At 43.9% G+C, this 8,137-nt stretch overlaps 1 protein-coding gene across 2 annotated transcripts in view; it reads left to right on the top strand.

Moving 5' to 3' along the window:
- The first annotated feature begins 1,672 nt into the window (after positions 1–1,672).
- The window catches only part of MGA (MGA, MAX dimerization protein), a 100,788-nt gene continuing 94,323 nt past the window's right edge, over positions 1,673–8,137 (top strand). For both annotated transcript variants that reach the window (XM_004687891.2, XM_004687892.1), the window contains exon 1: positions 1,673–1,784. The gene's annotated coding sequence lies outside the window, so the exon portion shown is untranslated. The remainder of the gene's footprint in view (positions 1,785–8,137) is intronic.

The following is an 8,137-nucleotide window of genomic DNA, read 5'->3' as shown; positions in this document are numbered from 1 at the left end:
AGATTAGTTGAGAGAAAAAGTGGTTATTTATTACTAGTATGATGTAAAATCAAAACTGGGCCACTGATATGTCCTCACTGATTTCCCAATTAGAGATATAAATTAACTTGTCTCATTTGGGATGAAATTGCCACTATGAATATGATGGTTACCCAGTTAGCATTCATATCTTAGGATCAGATGCCTTATTGCTAAGTCAACACAAATTTTATTCCTGCCTCAAAAATGGAGATTTGGTGTGAGGAATCCTTAGATCTTTGAGAGGCAGGCGTTCTTGAAGTGGGAGATTCTGAATATTGTTCAGGAGAGGAGAGAAGGGAAGAGGAGGCAAGAGGGAAGAGGAGGAAGGTGTTGAAGAAACGGCTGGTTTTCAGTTTTGCCTAGGACCTTGGTTGGGTCTTACTCATTTGTTGCACTGGTGATGCTCCTGTTGAGTGCCTGAATGAGGGTTTCAGAAGCAATTTAAGAAGTCTACAACTTTAGCCTACGAATTTCCCAGTCATACTAGTTCCAGCCCATTTTCTCCTCTTGGTGTCAGATATTTCCTCAGGAGGAGCAGGTTTGGGAGAAAGAAAACCCTTCCTAATAGTCCTGGAGCCATGCTCAGATCAACTTCTGCTGGTTAAGCCTCCTTTTGTTGACTTTTAATCTCATTCTCCTTCTTCCTACCATTTTGTACAAAAGTCACCCAGAATATAGTAGGTTCTCAGTAATTCTGACAGTGAAAGAAAATGGTTTGGAAAAATGGACCACAATTTGCTTTTTTACTACTTTTGTTCACCTTAAACTAGTGTTGGTAGCATAGAAGAAAGAGTGGTTGGTAAGGGGCAGGGAAGAAAGGTAATTTTTGATGTTTGGTTGGAAGAAATATGCTCTTGGTTCAACCTTACATATACCGATACTAGGTGATTTTTTTCTTTGCACCTCAGTTTAAATATCTTGCTCAAATAAAAATATAGTACACAAGCACAAAGGCTCAGCTAATACTCCCTCGCGTGCAAAATTCTCGTTTGCACGTTTTGCTGTCTGACCAGGACCTCTTTCGTCTTTGTTTCTGGTCAGTTAACAGCAACTGTTCTTCCCTTCCCACTAGGTAGTGAGGTTTGCGGTCTCCTTCCTAGTATTCTTCGGTTGTGGATAGTGCAGACTCGATCACCGGTGTCACCCGGTCTCTCAAGGCTTCCCGACGTTCTGGCGCATTCCCAGCCCTCAGCACACTGGGGAGGAAGATCTCGAATTCGTTAGATGGGCTAGTGAACCACTGGGGGCTGAGGAGCCCCATGTGGGTGGGGCTGGGCGCGGCAGAGGCGGGGCCGGCGAGGAGCCCCAGGGAAACCGTGGAAGGCACACTGGAGAAAGCCCGCTGGCGTTGGTTTCACAGTTTTCACGAAGGCTTCGTGTGTGAGGCTGAGAGAATTGGGGTGCTTTCCTTCTGCTTCGCCTTTCTTGATTCTGGAAGCTTCAGTAGGCTTTTCTTGGTTGCTGGGACCCGGAAAGGCGGCGGCTTCAGCTCCAGGGGCGGGTCCCAAGGGTCTTGTCGCTGCTCCGGGGCCGTTTGGCCTCCTGGTGTTGGGGGGAGGGGCGAGGGAGGTGCTGCTCGCGCCTCCTTCTGCGCTTGCGCGGCGGGCTCCGAGCGGGTTGGAGCGCGTGCGCGGTGACGTGGGCGCTCGGTGCGCGCGCAGACTCTTCAGCTGGAGCGGACACACGGTGTGCGAAACGAACAGAATAACCCGCCCCCAGCGGGATGTGAAGGACTCCGGGTGAGGCCGGCCACGCCCCGCACGGTAACTCTCGGGCATGGGTGGAGGGCGTCGCTTTAGTACTGGCCCGATTGGAGTTTTTCGAGAGTTTGAAGCTCTTGTGTATTTGAACGGCGTGAGAAGCGTTCCGCTGAGCGATCTTCGCACGCCCCGCCAGGCCGGGCCTTGCGCGGGGCGGCCTTTGGCGCGCGCCTATGGTCTCCTGAGCGAGCCTGCGCATGTCACCTTGCGCGCGTCCGCGGCCTCACTTCCGCGTCGCGCGGCTAACTGGCTGGGAACATCGACGCCAGAGAGAGCGGCCACGAGGCGGGCGGGGTGAGAAGCGCCTACAGCGCTGCTCTGCCCTCGTGTGCGTGGGGTGCCGCACCGCATGGTACGATCCGCGTGACGACTTCCAGCCGGGCGCGGGGCTCTAGGTCGAAAGCTGTGCTTGTGTGCTTTGTGTTTTAGAGTTCAGGTCCCGGGGTTCGAAAACTCCGAGAAAAACGGTGCAGACGTCGCCTTTCTAATGAACTGTGTGCAACGTTTTCACTTGACACCTGTACAAACGTTTCTTCTAGCTTGTAATTTCCGGACTATTTGGTTGAGGCAGGACCACGAATTTAATAAAGAAGTAGGGTGAGGAAGTGAACTGTATAAGAGTGGGAACTTGGTAAACAAAAGACTGGTGGTTCTTAAGTGCAGAGATGAGGGCGGGGAAAACAGGTGGGAAGAGCAGGTGTTATTTTCTTTTTCTCTCTACAGAGCAACCTTTTACTAGTTATCTGTTTGTGAGGCTTCTTGCTTCTGTTAAATTGCCAAGTAGGTCACTGCCCTCAGTGTAGGTGGGTCTGTAGCATAATTAAATCCCTCCTAGGACCAGTAGCCATAATTGAGTTTGTGTGTGAAGAATATGGAGAAGTTGGGGATCATTAGAGTTGGCTTGAGAGTGCTGGTGTGTTGCTGGCAGATTTTTGCTTTACCCCGGGCCCCCTGGTAATAGGAAGGTGGAGAGGGTGGAATCAGGGAGGGTTGAAGGAAGCCTGGATAGAGCGGTTAAGCTGGCGGCAGAACAATGTCTGTAACCAAAGTACGGCTTCATCAAAGGGAAGAACGTTCTCGCAGGGTTCGCGTCGCCGGAACAGACACGTGGGTCAAGTGAACACTAGAACCCACGGAGCACCATCCGTGCGTGTGGGTAAAGCTTGCCAGGCTTCTGCAGCGCAGTTCCTGGCAAACGCTGCCTGCTTTGCCTCTTCTTGGGCACGACGCCGCGGCTCGGCTGCAGGAAAGTGCCTGGAGGCGGCGTAGCGGCTGCTGGGAAGGGGGCTGGCCTGGGAGGGCTGGGTGGCAGGTTCAGTCGTCTCCACGGTAACTGAATGCGGCCGGGTCCAGCCGAGTGATCTGCGGGTTCCGGCCTGCGGCACGTGATCGGTCGGGACTCCTCTTCCCCGGAAGAGCTTTCCTTGCGGCTTTTTTTTCACGTGGTGCTTGGCCAGCTGGCCGCTGCGCTTGAAAAGCAGTGATTGTGTGGGCCCTAGATAGTCGACGGCGCCTGCTTCTCCTCGGGAATGGCAGGAGGCCTTTTCACTTCCGAGGGTATGGTATAAATGCTAGTGCTTCTTGCCGCCAAAGAGTTGTTTCTAGCGTTTGTGTGGGTTGAGTGGGTTGGGTTCAATTAACTGAAAACACGTGCTTGGGACTTGAGGCGAGTCAGGATTCTGAGTATTGTGCCATACTCCTAGGCAGGATGGCCCTTTGATTACAGTTAGTTTCTGCAGTAAAAAAGTTCTTCAAATTTTACTTCTACAATTGCTAGGGACCTGAGAGCTTGCTAAGCCTGAATTTTTAAGGGCTAGGAATCGAAAATGCTCCCGAAGCCAGAAATGGTGTCTGGGGAGAGGAGAGGCAGTGCTGCTTAAGCACATGCAATTCTGAACATTTGAAACCTAAAACATTTCAGATACTATTTCAAATAGTTGTAGTGATGTAAAATGCCCAGGGTATTGTTTAGTCTGAAGTGTGTGCTTACTAATAAATAGCAAGTACCTTTTATTTCTTTAGTAAAAGTAACCTAATGAATAAGTTGCTAGTGATTATATTATGCTTTGCTACGATTTACTACCATAGTTTCTGATTATATACAAATTCTGTTTTTCTGAAGAATTTTCACACTTCAGGGCCCATTGTATATTAGGAAATGTGGAAATTAGACCCTATTACCATTTAAGTTTCAGAAAAATAGTTTAATTATATTAAGGCATACACATATTAGTGTCTGTGTTACAATAATGCATTTGGTATATGAAAGGTTATGGTTATTTTTTAGCAACTTTCGAAGTATTCAGTAAGATTGACCAGTATTTGATTATTTTGTGTTATATGGCTTTTTTAAAAATTAATTTTGAGAACATTTAGAAAAGATTGTATTTGATTTTTTTAAAGCTTTATTTATTTATGCATTCAGAATGACACTTGTGTGTGTGAGGCATCTGAATATGCTGAATTGGCTACACTTTACTTAGAAAATCCAATATAGTATCCCAGAAGCATGTGCTTTAAGTATATGCTTAAAAATTGGTGTGTAATAAGAATTTGAGTTTTTGTTCTTAAACTGATAGCAGTTACATACAAAATGATATGTATAAGATACATGTTGTTTTGGTCATAAATTAGGTCTTTGGTTTTAAGCATTTTTGATTAACTCATTAATAACTTCATTGGAGTTTTCTGGATTCAGACAAATCATAAATGTGAAAGTTCTAACTTTTCACTGTCTTGCACATTTTTACCTTAATTAAAAAAATAGTTACCTGTGCACAGCATTTAAATGGGTTCAATCTGAGTTTTTTGCACTTAATTGTTTTTGTTTTGGTAAATGGAAAATTTGAAATGTGTATATACATAAAACTACCCTAAAATTTACTTCGGTTGTAGTTTGTAATACTACACTGGTTTTCTGCCACTTGAGTCTGATGTTTCACAGATTAATTTCTAAAAGGTTACAATTTATACTACTTTGGTTAAAACTTCTTTGCCTTAGTTTTACTTATAAAGATCTGGAAATCAGAATTACGATATTATAGAACATGTGCAATTCTGAAACTTTTAATATATTTGTTTCAGGTGGTGCTTTACTTTCTGAGTTACATTTATATGCACTTAGGAATCATTTATAGGGCCCTCCCTGGTGGCACAGTGGGTTAAAGCACAGCACTGCAAGCTAGCCTCAGCCTCTTAAGTGCGAGTTTGATCCCCAGCCACGGAGGTGAGCAATATGGCAAGGCAAACTTCACCTGACCTGCCGGCTGCTCCCCTCATCATTGTACTTTGTTGGTCTGCCTGTTCTGCTCCTCACTCTGTCTCTGGTGAATCCTTTCACTGTTCCTGCACTGCTGGCCTGTACCCCAGTTCTGTATGAATAAATAAATCTTTAAAAATCATTTACATAATTGCACATAAAAGTAGTTGGTGATTTGTAACAAAACTAAACTTTATAGACTAAATACAGAATTAAGAGTTTGTATTGTTTTAGTTATCCTCTACGGTAGAGGAATGTTTAATTTTTCTTAATCAACCTCAGATAGAGTGTTACCTCAGCTTGTAATTTTTAGGAAATCAATAAACTTAATCACCTTGAAATTAAGACAGCATTTGAAAAGAGCCACCCTGAATTTGATCAGTCGCTTTAAGAATGAACTCCAAATCAGAGAAATTGCTTATTTCTGGATATTTGTGCTTTAGTGTTAGAAACTGGCTATTTTTATTATATTGCCATACTAGGAAACAGTAGTCAACCTTTTGAAGTCTTTCCTCTTTAAATATATATTTATTTTTATTTTACCTAGGAGTGGAATTGCTGGATCATATGGAAGCTCCAGTTTTAGTAGTTTGAGGAACCTCCACACAGCTTTCCATACTGGTAGACCAGTTTGCATTCCTACCAGCAGTGTAGGAGAGTTCCTTTTTCTCCATATGCTCAGCAATATTTCTTGTTGGTAATTTTATTAATATGTGTCATTCTCACGTATGTAAGGTAGTATCTTACTATGCCATTTCCCTGATTACAAGAGATGTTGCACATTTTTCATATGCCTGTTGGCCTTTTGCATTTCCTCTTTGGAGAAGTGTCTTTTTAGCTTTTCTGCCCATTTTTGACTACATTGTTTACTTTGTTCTTGCTGAGTCTCAGTTCTTTGTAGACCTTTGTCATCAGTTCCTTGTAAGTAGTATAGTGTGCAAAAATTTTCTTTTGCTGTACAGAAGCCTAAAGATTTATTTATTTTCTTTATTATTATTTTTAAAGATTTATTTATTTTTGCATACAGAACTGGAGTATACAGGCCAGAAGTGTGGGGGCAGTGAGAGGATTCACCAGTGACAGCGTGGGGAGCAGAACAGGCAGATCAGTGAAGTGCATTGCTTTGTTGGTCTGCCTGTTCCATGCCATGTGGGTCACCTCTGGGGCTGAGGATCGAACTTGCACTGAGGCAGCTGCAGTCAGCTTGCAGTGCTGTGTCCTAACTTGTTGTGCCACCAGGGAGGGCCCAAAATTTATTTTTATTTATTTATGCATATGAAAACTGGGGTGTAAGCCACAGGTGTTGGGTGTGGTAGGATTCACTGGAAACAAGAGTGGGGAGCAGAAACAGGCAGATCGACTGAAAAACACTGCTGAAGGCCAGATGGGAGAGGTCTGCTGAGCCATGTGGGTTAGCTCCGTGGCCAGGGATTGAACTCATGCTTAAGTGGCTGGCCAAAGCATAGTTTGATAGCGCTGTGACTTATCACCCTGTACCAGCTGGGACTTCCCAACCTTTTGAAGTCTTGACTTTTAAAATATCTCTTATCCTTGGATTACTGATTATTTTTAAATCTTTGGAGCTTTTTGGGACTACTGATTATTTTTAAATCTTTGGAGCTTTTTTGGGGGGGTTCTTCTGGCCAGTCATGTATGCAGTATGACTGCAAAAAAGTGCAGATGTGCTTTTTTGCTGTTTGTTGGTAGTGCTGGTGAAAGATAAAACCAAACTTTGAATTTTTTTAAGGTTTTTTTTTTTTAAAGTTATTTATGCATATAAAAGCTGGGGTGTAGGCCAGAGGTGTGTGTGAGAGGATTCACTAAAGACAGAGTGGGGAGCAGAACAGAATTGATCTACCAAAATACACTGCTGAGGGGAGCAGCAAGTGATTCGAGAGAGGTCTGCTGGGCCATGTCAGTCAGCTCCCTGGCAGGGAATTTAAACTTGTGCTGCAGTGGCTGCCTGTAGTATCATAGTGCTGAAATTTAACTGCTTGTGCCACCAAGGAGGCCCCCAAATCAAACTTCTTCCTTAAAATCAAGAATTTCTATAAGTGGCAATATTTGATTAATCAAAATTACCAACTAATTTACATAGGAGTGTTGATGTAGCACCTCCCTTTTCTGTATAAAGGCCAGTTGGAGATGATAGCTTAATATTCTGTAGGAAATTAAGCACCCCAGTTAGATTTAACATATTTGAGATTTTTTTAATAACTTTACTAAGATATAATTTATACAACATAAAACTCACTTAAAAAAGATTTATTTATGCATAGAAGAACTGGGGTACAAGGCAGAGGTGCAGGGGATTCACTAGAGACAGAGTGGGGAACAGAACAGGCAGATCCCTGAAATCCACTGCTGAGGGGAGCAGCGGGAGAGACAGGAGAGGTCTGCCACGCCATATGGGTCACCTCCCTGGCGGGGGATCAAATTCATTTCTGCAGTGGCTTCAGTTAGCTTCATAGTGCTGTCTTTAATCCGTTGTGCCACCAGTGAGGGCCCTAAAATTCACTTTTTTTTTCTTTAAATATTTTTTTATTATGCATACAGAACTGGGGTACAGGCCAGAGGAACAGAGGTGGTGAGAGGATTTGCCAGAGACAGAATGGGGAGCAGAACAGAGAGATCAACAAAAGTTCACTGCTGAGGGGAACAGTGGGCGGATCAGGGGAGGTCTGCCGCTCCCTGTGGTCACCTGCCTGGGTGGGGATCGAACTCATGCTGAGGTGGCTTTAGCTTCTTAGTGCTACATTAACCTGCTGTGCCACCAGGGAGGGCCAAAATTCACTTTAAAAAAAAAATACTGTTAAGGAGTTTTTAGGTCTTTAACGTTTCCATCAACCCCAGAAGGAACTCCATACCTATCTGCAGTTATTCCACCTATCCCATTCCACCTATCCTAGTAACCATGAATCTGTTTTCGTACATTTGTTTATTCTGGACATTTCCTATAAATGCAGTCATATAAATATGTGGAATATTTCTTTATAAATTTTAAGAATTAACTTTTTTTAAATTATTTTTTTAAGATTTTATTTATTCATGCAGAACTGGGATACAGGCCAGAGATGCGGAGGGTGAGAGGATTCAC

The sequence above is a fragment of the Condylura cristata genome, unplaced genomic scaffold (genome assembly GCF_000260355.1).
Source record: "Condylura cristata isolate star-nosed mole 26May11 unplaced genomic scaffold, ConCri1.0 scaffold00023, whole genome shotgun sequence".
NCBI classification, from domain to species: Eukaryota; Metazoa; Chordata; class Mammalia; order Eulipotyphla; family Talpidae; genus Condylura; species Condylura cristata.
The sequence above is the reverse complement of the archived record's forward strand: the minus strand, read 5'-3'. Positions and strand labels throughout refer to the sequence as shown.